Raw genomic sequence first — 13648 nt, 5'->3', positions numbered from 1 at the left:
TGTGGGAGACCTGGGTCTGATCCCTGGGTCTGGAAGATCCCCTGGAGAAGTGAATGGCTACCCATTCTAGTATTCTTGCCTGGAGAATCCCATGGACAGAGGAGCCCGGTAGCTACAGTTCATGGAGTCACAAAGAGTCAGACACAACTGAGTGACTAACACGTGCACTTTCAGTTGTTGGAACACATTCAGGTTCTTCTTGTCTTAGAAATCTGTGTATAACAATTTGCTGCATGTGAACCTGTCTTATGCCAGGTCTTGGCAAGACTGGTTCCTTCTTTTTCTACTGGTCTCAGCTAAATAGTATCTTCTCATTGAGGTCTTCCGTGATCGCTAATCTCCATCTTATCATCCTGTTTTTTTTGTTTTTTTGTTTTTTTACTTTTCCCTATGACTACCTAAAATTCAAGTTCAGAAAAGCATTGACTTCTTGTGTCAACTGATGTATTTCCAGCAATTAAAACACAGTTTGACTGAGTATAAGCTCAATGAGTATTATATGGGAGTAAGTATAAAACAACTTCAACTTTGAGAGTAACACCACCATTTACCAACTTGAAGTGTAGAAGAAATATTAAAATACTTATGTAAAGCACTTAATTTGTTAATTTACTTACATTTTAAAATTATATATTTTATATTTTATGTATATGTAAATCTACTGCTTTATTGACTATGCCATCACTTCATTGCAAATAGATGGGGAAACAGTGGAAACAGTGACAGATTTTACTTTTTTGGGCTTCAAAATCACTGCAGATGGTGACTGCAGCCATGAAATTAAATGATGCTTGCTCCTTGGAAGAAAAGTTATGACCAACCTAGACAGCATATTAAAAAGCAGAGACATTACTTTGCCAACAAGGGTCTGTCTAGTCAAGGCTACAGTTTTTCCAGTAGTCACATATGTATGTGAGAGTTGGACTCTAAAGAAAGCTGAGCACCAAAGAATTGATGCTTTTGAACTGTGGTGTTGGAGAAGACTCTTGAGAGTCCCTTGGATAGCAAGGAGTTCCAACCAGTCCATCCTAAAGGAAATCAGTCCTGAATATTCATTGGAAGGACTGATCCTGAAGCTGAAACTCCAGTACTTTGGCCACCTGATGTGAAGAACTGACTCACTGGAAAAGACCCTGATGCTGGGAAAGATTGAAGGTGGGAAGAGAAGGGGATGACAGAAGATGAGATGGTTGGATGGCATCACTGACTCAGTGGACATGAGTTTGAGTAAACTCAAGGAGTTGGTGATGGACAGGGAGGCTAGGCGAGCTGCAGTCCATGGGGTCACAAAGAGTTGGACACAACTAACTGACTCAACTGAACTGAATGCTGATATATTTTTCTTACATTTTATAAAATAACTTTTTGATTGAAATATAGTTGATATACAATATTACATTAGTGTTAAGTGTACTACATAATGACTTGACATATGCTACATTATGGAATGATCATCACAATAAATCTGTAACCATCAGTCCCCATACAAAGTTATTAAAATATCATTGACCATATAGCTTATTCAGTATATTACATTACTGTGGTTTATGCATTATATAACTGGAGCTTTGTAGCTCAATCCCCTTCACCCTTTTGCCTGCCATGGCTCTGTATTTGCAAAAGTGCACTGAAATACTGTGATGCTGTGGCCTTACTATACTGACTGTGACATTCCCATTAGTCATGTTATAAAGTAAAAAGTCTCTGACTCTCCTCTACTTTTTCTTACGAGACAGCACTTTCTTCCGTCAATTAAGGACAGCTTGCAACTGTTCTATTGAACACATGCCAGTCAAAAGAGAAAGCAAGCTTAGTTTCTCAGAAATGGACTAGATGTTAGGAAACCAGCTCCTTCCTGATTAGTACAATGAGTCATGTGCAGTTTTGTGTTTGGTTTTTTTGTGTGTGTGTGCGTGTGTCTCTCAAGCTGCTTGAAATATTTCCTAGGGACATTTTTTTCTAAATGCTGGCTAGGAGGAAGCTGTAATTCCTCACTTTCCTGTGTACTTGGAGTTGCAGTCTCTAGAACATTTACATTATTCTAAAAATATCCACAGATCAAGTTAATTTATAGGTTAGTACTATTGCATTAAAACTTTGTATGTGTATAAATGCTTAATGTTTTCAAATGCTGTCCAAATTTTAGTTTCCATAAAAGAGACTCTGAATTTTAGGTTTGCAATGTTTTTATATTAGATTGCTTGACATGTGAAAAACTTCATGTGGCCTGTTCTAGGGTACTCAATACCAGGGGTGTTATTCATCTGGAGGCAGTAAGTCTCATATACAAAGGAGTCAGGACATCACATGAGAAAACAATCTGCAATATATGTGTATGTACAGGAAACATATGTACTTGTGTGCACCTGTGCTAGGTGCAGTGGGGTGTGTAAAGATCAATTAGATGTAGCTGAAGCCCTAAATACAGCTTAATCTAGTGGGTGAGATTGACTTATACTCAAATAATAAAAGGAAAGGAATGGAAAGGATAGGAGGGAGGAGCACTATTATCCACATAGTAGTCTCAAGATCTCAGATTAGAACATTTAAAGCTTTACCCCATGAGGAATTTATTTTTATGTTAGTTATAGGAAATAGATTGAATTTTAAGTGTTTTTTAACAACAGCCTGACAGTTCTTATTAATATTTAACTTTATTTCTCAACCATCTATTCTGTCCTGTCTGTTCATCCTAGTAAACTCAGTACAACACTTCAAATAGCTATCATTTGTATGTTGTTTCAATAATTTAGTGAATTCTTTTGAATACATGTTTTGGTTCCTCTTACCCACAAATTCTTAGTGAAAATTAGGATCACTTTGTGAAATTCCTCCATGATTAGGATTATGTCACATATAACAGGAAAATACAAATGACTTATAGATACTATTTTTAGTTAATTGTTTTCATATTTGAGTATGGATTGCTACTTTATTTAAAACCGTTTTTCAGTCTTTCAGTATTAGTAGGTAGTTTTCTATAATTCTTTTCAAATTCAAATTTGAATTTGCCTTATTATTCATCCTGTTTATTTGTAATTAAAAAACAAATAACCAATATTACACTATTTTAAGTGTACAAATTAAGTATATTTAAATATTGATTATATTCACATCATTGTGGAACTGATCTCCAGAGCTTATTTTTCCTGCAAAACCAAACTCTATACCTACTGAACAACTTCCCATTACCCTCTAACCCTAGCCCTTCACAACCACCATCCCACCTTCTCTTTATATGAGTTTGGACTACCTTACATACTTCATGTGAGTGGAATCAGAAAGTATTGCTTGCTTTGGTAGCTTGCCTATTTTAGTTAAAATAGTGGTTTCATGGTCAACCCATGTTATAGCATGTGGCAAGATTTTTCTTTTTTAAAGCTAATGTTTTCCTTGTGTGTATCTACAGCAATTTTTTATCCATTCATCTGTTGACATGGGCATATAGTTTATTTCCACCTCTTGTGAAAAATGCTCAATGTGAATAATTCTCCTTGAGATACTGCTTTTAATTCTTGTGGGCATGTACCCAGTAGTGGAATTTCAGGCTCATATGATAACTCTACTTTGTTTGAGGACTCACTGTACAGTTTTCCATAGGAGCTGCATAATTTTTCATTTCCACTCACAATGCATAAGAGCTCCAATTTCTTCATGTGGTAATCAATATTTGTTATTTCCTATTTTTTAATAGTGGCCATGCTCATATATGGGGCTTCCCAGGTGGTGCTAGTGGTAAGGAATCTGCCTGTCAACACAGGAGACTCGAGAGACATGGGTTTGATCCCTGGGTTGGGAAGATTCCCTGGAGGAGGAAATGGCACTCTACTCCAACATTCTTCCTGGAAAATTCCATGGACAGAGGAGCCTGGTGGGCTACAGTCCATGGGGTTGCCAAGAGTTGGACACAATTGACCGACTGAGCACACACATGTATTGTTGTATACCTTTCAGCTCTAAATATTGTGTGATTTTGTTCTACAAGTGAGCTGATGGAAAAATAGCAGAGATTATATTTTTCCAGCACTTTACAGCTAAGTCTGGACATAATGATTAAGTTTGAAAGTGAAATATGAGCAGAAGCACATGTGTGTCTCTATGGAGGGGAGTTGTAGAATGCTGAGCCTATACTCTGCCAGCCTGTGTTTCCCTTCTTATTGTCTGAATTACAGATTTTGCAGTAGTCAAGTTCTGACCTTGTAGGTAAGCAATGTATCTTAGTGGGTACAGAACGTCAAACTGAAAGAAAATTGAATTCCTGAATGACCATTTCACATAAGCCTTGAGTGTTAGAACTATATCAATCATGCTTTCTAACCCATAGCAATAGCCTTTTGATCTCTATCTCCAGTATCCACTTTATTCTCTCCTCCTGCCATCAGAGAGACAGTCCTCTAGCACACCTCTGGGCAAGCCTAATAATAACCTTCAATATTCTACGTGTCTTGAAGCCCATGACTCAGGTCCCAACACATCTTTCAAACTCTTTTTCCATAAGCTGCTACATGACTACAGTGGATTCGGGCTGATCCTAGAATCCCACCTCTGTATATTTGCTTATTCCCCTTCTACTCCCTTGGATTATTGCTGCTAAGTCACTTCAGTCATGTCCGACTCTGTGCGACCCCATCCCTGGGATTCTCCAGGTAAGAACACTGGAGTGGGTTGCCATTTCCTTCTCCAATGCATAAAAGTGAAAAGTGAAAGTGAAGTTGCTCAGTCATGTCCGACTCTTCGCGACCCCATGGACTGCAGCCTACCAGGCTCCTCCGTCCATGGGATTCTCCAGGCAAGAGTACTGGAGTGGGGTGCCATTGCATTCTCCACCCTTGGATTATAGATCCCAGTAAAACATACCCCCGTGTGTTGCAGGAAAGCCATACCATGTCCCAACTTGAATACCCCAAAATATGGACTGTTTAAAAAACTGATCCTCTAATTTCACCATGAAATCTTAAAAGAAGAATATATTTTAATACTTCAAATTATGAAGGAGAGGATATTAACTCATATTAAAAGACAAATTTTCCATAAAAAATGCTATGGGTTGCATGTCATTACATGCCAAAGGAAATGGGTATATTTAATATTTAAAATTAGAAATTTGTTTCCTGAATTTCCTCCATGTCAAGATTTTTTATTACATTATTTATTTCTTAATGGAAGGATAATTGTTTTACAGAAATTTTGTAGGTTTCTGCCAAACATCAATATGAGTCAGCCATAGGTCAAAGTCTTTCTTGATTCATCTGTCATTTTAAGAATCTATTTTTGACAGCTTTACAAAAAGTGAATCTCTAATATTTAAGTGCTAGTTTGTATTATGGCATTGTCAAAGAGTCAACTTCATACCAAGATACTGCTGAAAATGGAATTAACACTTTTAATGTCTTGTCATCTGTTGGGAGCCATTATGGGAGGTCCCGCCCGTGACAAGGTCATGAAGAAAATACCGGGCAGGCAAGGCCGTCCGGGACCCCATCCATGACGAGGTCACGAGGAAAATACCTGACAGGCAAGGCCGTCTAGGATAAGGGACCCTCCAGGTTGGCCTCGGCCTCTACCCTACCCTATATCCTCTCCCCTTTTCTGCTGTTGTTCTTATTTGCCCTGCTGCAGATGCTTGTGTTGCCTGCCGAGAGCTCGCCTGCTCCTCTTTCACTGAATAAAGACCAACTTAAAAGCTAATTAATAAATCTCCTGGATGCTGGTACCCTATGAAGGGGCCAGGGATGAAGGAAATGCTTCAATTCAAACCCTTTTGCTGGCATTCTGGCTTGTTTGATAAATGTGTGCTCTCATTGCACAAAATGCTCATGATTGTTCTAAACATCCTAAGCACAGTACGCTAACAAAAGAAACTACTAAGCATAGGTCCCTTCGCGGGGTGAGAAAAGCTCCACAAATATTATAGCCACATATACGCCTAATAGAAAATAGTTTAGATAGAGATTAGCTGGTGACTTCTTGCAGGTAATTAACTTTTGGACTAAGAGCCTGTTTTGTGCCATATCTGCTGTTTTTGCAATCCTTTGCATTTCTGTTCTGTAAAAAATGTAATCCTCTCTAGTTCCCTTGGAGATGACACCTAATAGAAAGAAAATAGATTAACCACAAAAAAGACAGGGTCAGCTACTGAAGTTGCTTAAAGTTGCACCAGGTGCAAACCATAAATTGTGAACAGGCCTGAAAGCCAAAAGATATTATACATAGAGATTAACCATTAAAAAGGCCCTAATAGGCACAGAGCCCTCTGGGGGGTGAGAAATCCCTATTAGAGAATACAAAAAATGTTGTTTTAAAAGTGGTTATTAGATCAACGTTTGATTGATGTTAATGTGCTGAGGTTGTGCAGTGGACACTATTGTTAATATAGTTAAAGATATAGTAAAATAAGAGTTTAGCCCTAGTGTAAAAACAATAAGATAATTGTTAACTTTAACCGGGAGTGCTAAACAGGGGCTGCCTCTCCAGAGCCACAGAGTATTTGTGTGTTAAACTTTTTAGATAAATTTAGCTGAGAATTTCTGCAAAAAGACTGACTTTTATGTTAACAAGATTGTATTTCTATTATGTTACAACTTGCTGTACCATGAGACTGCCACTTTTCTGTTTTCTGCTAACCTCAAGGCCAGAAGATAATGTACAAAAAATCTATGGGAAAAGACTCTCATAAACAAAAAATATACAGAGCACACCTGGTTTCATGAAGGACAAGCTGATGTAATGTTAAACTAAGTCTGTATGCTTATCTGCCCCTTAGAAATGTCCCGACTTAGGGTATAAAGGCTATGGTGAAAAATAAAGCAACTGCCAGACTCTGCCGCACCTTCCTGGTCTGGTCTCTTTCTTTCTTTCTCTCTCTCTCCCTAGCAGACTTGGTCCTATCAAGGCCGGTCCTACGTGTCTCTCTCTCGCCGATGCCGTTCATCCTGAGGGTTCCCCTGGATCCTGCTGGGGCTGGACCCCAGCAGTCATCCACTCAGAATATTCTGGGCAAAGTGCCTGATGATCCAAAGTGCATGGAATCAGAGATTCCATGACACAGTTCCTACCTGCATTCTTCCAGAAGACAACAGATGTAGTAAAAGAGTAACTGGATCGTGCAATTCTAGTTCACTAGTTCAACACAGAGGATTGCCTTACATTCCTATATTTTTAATTTCTCCAGAATTATTGCTTACGCTAACATTGAATGATTATCAGAAGTACCCTAATAGAAGAAAAACCCAAAGCTGAGAGGAAAATGTCTGATGATTTGACAGATTTCAAAATTTTAAATATTCACTTTTTAATTTTTTATTTTTTAAAACTAAGAAACTGAAGTATAGTTGATTTACAGTGTGTTAATTTGTACTGTACAGTGACATGATTCAGTCTGAGTCTTTATGAATCACTGAAAGTGAATGCCCAAAATATACAAATCCTGGTCCCCCAAATCTGCATTCATCCCAGGGGAAAACATGGAAGAATAAGCCTCTAAGTGATAGTGATTATTTTGAACTATAAAATCATAGTTTTATAAATATACACAGACCTTTCCATGCGGCACCTTTGGACAAGAGAGCTCCTCTGACATGGGCTCCAGGATGGCCTGAATGACTGTCTAAAGCCATGACAAACCTAGACAGCATATAAAAAGCAGAGACATTACTTTGCCAACAAAGATCCATATAGTCAAAGCTGTGGTTTTTCCAGTAGTCATGTATGGATGTGAGAGTTGGACCATAAAGAAGGCTGAGTGCTGAAGAATTGATGCCTTTGAACTGTGATGTTGGAGAAGACTCTTGAGAGTCCCTTGGACTGCAAGGCCATCAAACAAGTCAATCCTAAAGGAAATCAGTTCTGACTATTCATTGGAAGGACTGAAGCTTCAGCTTCAGGATCAGTCCTTCTAATGAATATTCAGGACTGATTTCCTTTAGGATGGACTGGTTGGATCTCTTTGCTGTCCAAGGGACTCTCAAGAGTCTTCTCCAACACCACTGTTCAAAAGCATAATTTCTTTGGCGCTCATCTTTCTTTAGAGTTCAACTCTCACATCCATACATGACTACAGGGAAAACCATAGCCTTGATTAGATGGACCTTTGTCAGCAAAATAATGTCTCTGCTTTTTAATATGCTGTCTAGGTTGGTCATAACTTTCCTTCCAAGGAGCAAGTATCTTTTAATTTCATGGCTGCAGTCACCATCTGCAGTGATTTTGGAGTGCCCCCAAAATAAAGTCTGACACTGTTTCCCCATCTATTTGTCATGAAGTAATGGGATCATATGTCATGATCTTAGTTTTCTGAATGTTGAGTTTTAAGCCAACTTTTTCACTCTCCTCTTTCACTTTCATCAAGAGGCTCTTTAGTTCTTCTTTGTTTTCTGCCATAAGGATGGTGTCATCTGCATATCTGAGGTTATTGATATTTCTCCTGGCAATTTTGATTCCAGCTTGTGCTTCATCCAGCCCAGTGTTTCTCATGATGTATTCTGTATATAAGTTAAATAAGCAGGGTGACAATATACAGCCTTGACGTACTCCTTTCCCCATTTGGAATCAGTCTATTGTTCCATATCCAGTTCTAACTATTGCTTCCTGACCTGGATACAGATTTCTCAAGAGGCAGGTCAGGTGGTCTGGTTTTCCTATCTCTTGAAGAATTTTCCACAGTTTGTTGTGATCTATGCAGTCAAAGGCTTTGGCATAGTCAATGAAGCAGATGTTTTTCTGAAATTCTCTGCTTTTTTGATGATCCAGTGGATGTTGGCAATTTGATCTTTGGTTCCTGGGCCTTTTCTAAATCCAGCTTGAACATCTGGAAGTTCACGCTTCATGTACTGTTGAAGCCTGGCTTGGAGAATTTTGAGCATACTTTACTAGCGTGTGTGTATGTGTGTGTTCAGTTGCTCAGTTGTGCCTGACTCTTTGCAACCCCATGGACTGTGGCCCACCAGGCTCCTCTGTCTACGAGATTCTCCAGGCAAGAATACTGAAGTGGGTTGCCATTTCCTACTCCAGGAGTAGCGTGTGAGATGAGTGCAATGTGAGATGAGTGCAATTGTGTGGTAGTTTTGAGCATTCTTTGGCATTGCCTTTCTTTGGGATTGGAATGAAAACTGACCTTTTCCAGTCCTGTGGCCACTGCTGAGTTTTCCAAATTTGCTGACATACTGAGTGCAACACTTTCACAGCATCATCTTTCAGGATTTGAAATAGCTCAACTGGAATTCCATGACCTCCACTGGCTTTGTTCATAGTGATGCTTCCTAAGGCCCACTTGACTTTGCATTCCAGGATATTTGGCTATAGGTGAGTGATCACACCATCATGATTATCTGGGTCGTGAAGATCTTTTTTGTATAGTTCTTCTGTGTATTCTTGCCACCTCTTCCTAATATCTTCTGCTTCTTTTAGATCCATGCCATTTCTGTCCTTTATTGTGCCCATCTTTGCCTGAAATGTTCCCTTGGTATCTCTAGTTTTCTTGAAGAGATCTCTAATCTTTCCCATTCTACTGTTTTCCTCTATTTCTTTGCACTGATCACTGAGGAAGGCTTTCTTATCTCCCCTTGCTATTCTTTGGAACTCTGCATTCAAACAGGTTCATCTTTCCTTTTCTGCTTTGCTTTTTGCTTCTCTTTTTTTTTTCGCAGCTATTTGTAAGGCCTCCTCAGATAGGCATTTTGCTTTTTTGATGAAATTAGCCTCCCTCAGATGCAGGACTCTTGTCTGACCTGGGAGATCCTCAGTCATCTTCATTATCTGCTCTCTTCCTCTCAACCTATAGACAAAAAACTGTCTTTTTGTTTCAGTTAAATAAATTAATCCTGGATACATATCTTTCCCTATACATGATGCAGGTCTTTCACTTCCGTGTGGAGACTCACTACATTCTTTATCCTTTTCCTTCTTTTCCCAGTCACTCCTCTATCCAACCTGTCTCCTCTTCCCTCCTCATCTCACTAAACCTGTCCTCATCAAGGTTGCTGATCAGCTTCATCTTGACTCTTTCTTAGAATACACTATAACTTAATGCACAACAATCTCTATCCCAATTCCTGATAATTTTATTTGTTGCTTATTTTTCTCAGAACCACTTATCATCATCTAACACACATATGGACTTTGACTTTTTTGTTTTGTTAATCACCTGCCTGACCCTAGACTAGAGCTGCATGGAGAAGGGTTTTGTTCATTTCTGGACACTGAGCACTTAGAACAATGCATAGTACGTGTAGGTATTCCACACGTATTTGTTGAATTATTGAGACATCAGGTTGTCTTGGAACTCCTAGAACCTTTTCTGACCACTTCTTTCATTTCCTCCACGTCACATCCTGCCTCTGCTCACCCCTGAGATGTTCATGTTCTCAAGACCCCATCATATATCCTTTGCTTTCTCATTCTGTTCATTTTATGCATCATATGGGCATCATTCAAACATAAATAATTTTGCTGTCAAACAAATCCTCCCTACTTCTCTGGGCTTTCAAGGTCTTATTATGGATTCAGAAACTATGTTTCAAGACTCAGTCCTCTCTACTCTGCTACTGGGAATCTTTTTCAGAACTTAACTCAGGTGACAGCTCAGTGATGGTTGATACCTATGGTGATAGCTTCTCCATTTCACTTTGCTCCTCTTCACATGGACAGAAATAAGAAAAGGAAGTGCTACATGTTAGTGAATAGGAATGTAGAGTTCTCATCTCAGTCTTCTCACAAATTCTGCTTATGAATGCATGCTTTTTCTTCTTGGGAGTCAGATAAAAATATATAGGTTAATAGAAGTTGCATTAATCCTATAACATATGGAGTTTAACTTATAAAGATATGTGGTGAATAAGGGACAGAGCATGTTTCTTGAGACAGTATTTTATATGTATAAAGTTTGGATTGTCTGTTGAAATGAAAGTAATATCTCTTCCTGTTGGATCCTTAATTTCTTGCAGGTTTAACCTCTTTAGGTTCTGGAAAACCTGGACTACCTGCTGTCACTCACTGTATGTTGTGAACTTCTCTTACCTTGCTGGTTTCCATCTGGGATCCACAGTGTGATCTGAATCCAAGGTCATCTAAATGTGTTATGTAGCGCATTCCTACAAACACTGGTTCTTCTGTGTTTGGACAGAGCTTAGACAATGAGGATCATAGGGAAAATTGTGCCCTGGCCTTTTAATTTGCTGTCTTAATTCAATTTTTGTGACTTATTCTTGCGAATAGTAAACTCATATGTTGGATAATGAAGTTAAATTCTCTTGTTGTTCAGTTGCTAAATTGTGTTCTCTTCTTTGTGACCCTGTGGACTGCAACATGCCATGCTTCCCAGTTCTTCACCATCTCCTGGAGTTTTTCTCAAACTCATGTCCATTGAGTTGGTGATGCCATATTATCACTATTTTTTTTTTGCTCAGTGTGTCCTATGTTTGTTCATTTAGAGCTTCTTCAAACTGGTTCTTGTGTAATGGTGTGATATGCCAGAGTTTAACCACTTTTCTATGTATGGCCATTTAGATTGCTTTCAATATTTTGCAATTACAATCAATGCTGAAATGAACAAACCTACAAACCTTCTCATATTTTTTTCTTTTCATATTTTTGTTGCTATTTCTTCAGGATAGATTACTGGATGTGAGATTGTGGGTTCAAAAGGTAAGAGCATATGGTTTTGCTAGATGTGGACAAAGTCCTCTCCAGAAGGGTATACTACATTTTATTATCACTTTTTTTTTTTTTTTTTTTTTTTGCATTTTATTCTCCAAGAAATGAACTTTTTCCTTGGTATCTCATCTTTTTTTTTTTTTTTTTTTGATATTTTAATTGGAGGCTAATTACTTTACAATATTGTGGCAGCTTTTGCCATACATTCACATGAATTAGCCATGGTGTACATGTGTTCCCCATCCTGATCCTTCCTCCCACCTCCCTCCCCATCCCATCCCTCAGAGTCATCCCAGTGCACCAGCCCTGAGCACCATGTCTCATGCATCAAACCTGGACTGGCGATCTATTTCACATATGATAATATACATGTTTCAATGCTATTCTCTCAAATCACCCCCACCCTCTCCTTCTTCCACAGAGTCCAACAGTCTGTTCTTTACATCTGTATCTCTTTTGCTGTCTCGTATACAGGGTCATTGTTACCATCTTTCTAAATTCCATATATATGCGTTAATATACTGTACTGGTGTTTTACTTTCTCACTTACTTCACTCTGTATAATAGGCTCCAGTTTCAGCCAACTCATTAGAACTGATTCAAATGTATTCTTTTTAATACCTGAGTAATATTCCATCGTGTATATGTACCACAGCTTTCTTATCCATTCATCTGCTGATGGACATCTAGGTTGCTTTCATGTCCTAGCTTTTGTAAACAGTGCTGCAATGAACATTGGGTACATGTGTTTCTTTCAATTCTGGTTTCCTCAGTGTGTATGGCCAGCAGTGGGATTGCTGGATCATATGGCAGTTCTATTTCCAGTTTTTTAAGAAATCTCCACACTGTTCTCCATAGTGGCTGTACTAGTTTGCATTCTCACCAATAGTGTAAGAGGGTTCCTTTTCTTCACACCCTCTCCAGCATTTATTGTTTGTAGACTTTTTGATAGCAGCCATTCTGACTGGCATGAGATGGTACCTCATTGTGGTTTTGATTTGCATTTCTCTGATAATGAGTGATGTTGAGCATCCTTTCATGTGTTTGTTAGCCATCTGTATGTCTTCTTTGGAGAAATGTCTGTTTAGTTCTTTGGCCTATTTTTTGATTGCATCATTTATTTTTCTGGAATTAAGCTGCAAGAGTTGCTTGTATATTTTTGAGTTTAATTCTTTGTCAGTTGCTTCATTTACTATTATTTTCTCCAATTCTGAAGGCTGTCTTTTCACCTTGCTTATAGTTTCCTTCATTGTAGAAAAACTTTTAAGTTGAATTAGGTCCCATTTGTTTATTTTTGCTTTTATTTCCATTACTCTGGGAGGTGGGTCATAGAGAATCCTGTTATGATTTATGTTGGACAGTGTTTTTCCTATGTTTTCCTCTGGGAGTTTTATAGTTTCTGGTCTTACATTTAGATCTTTAACCCATTTTGAGTTTATTTTTGTGTATGGTGTTAGAAAGTGTTCTAGTTTATTCTTTCCCAAGTAGGTGACCAGTTTTCCCAGCACCACTTGTTAAAGAGATTGTCTTTTCTCCATTGTATATTCTTGCCTCCTTTGTCAAAGATAAGGTGTCCATAGGTGTGTGGATTTATCTCTGGGCTTTCTATTTTGTTCCTTTGATCTATGTTTCTGTCTTTGTGCCAGTACCATACTGTCTTGATGACTGTTGCTTTGTAGTATAGCCTGAAGTCAGGCAGGTTGATTCCTCCAGTTCCATTCTTCTTTCCCAAGATTGCTTTGACTATTCGAGGTTTTTTGTAATTCCATACAAATTGTGAAATATTTTCTTCTAATTCTCTGAAAAATACCGTTGGTTGTTTGATAGGGATTGCATTGAATCTATAGATTGCTTTGCATAGTATACTCATTTTCACTATGTTGATTCTTCTGATCTATGAACATGGTATATTTCTCCATCTATTTGTGTCATCTTTGATTTCTTTCATCAGTGTTTTATAGTTTTCTATATATAGGTCTTTCGTTTCCTTCGGTAGACT

The sequence above is a fragment of the Cervus elaphus genome, chromosome 20 (assembly GCF_910594005.1).
Source record: "Cervus elaphus chromosome 20, mCerEla1.1, whole genome shotgun sequence".
NCBI lineage: Eukaryota > Metazoa > Chordata > Mammalia > Artiodactyla > Cervidae > Cervus > Cervus elaphus.
The sequence above is the reverse complement of the archived record's forward strand: the minus strand, read 5'-3'. Positions refer to the sequence as shown.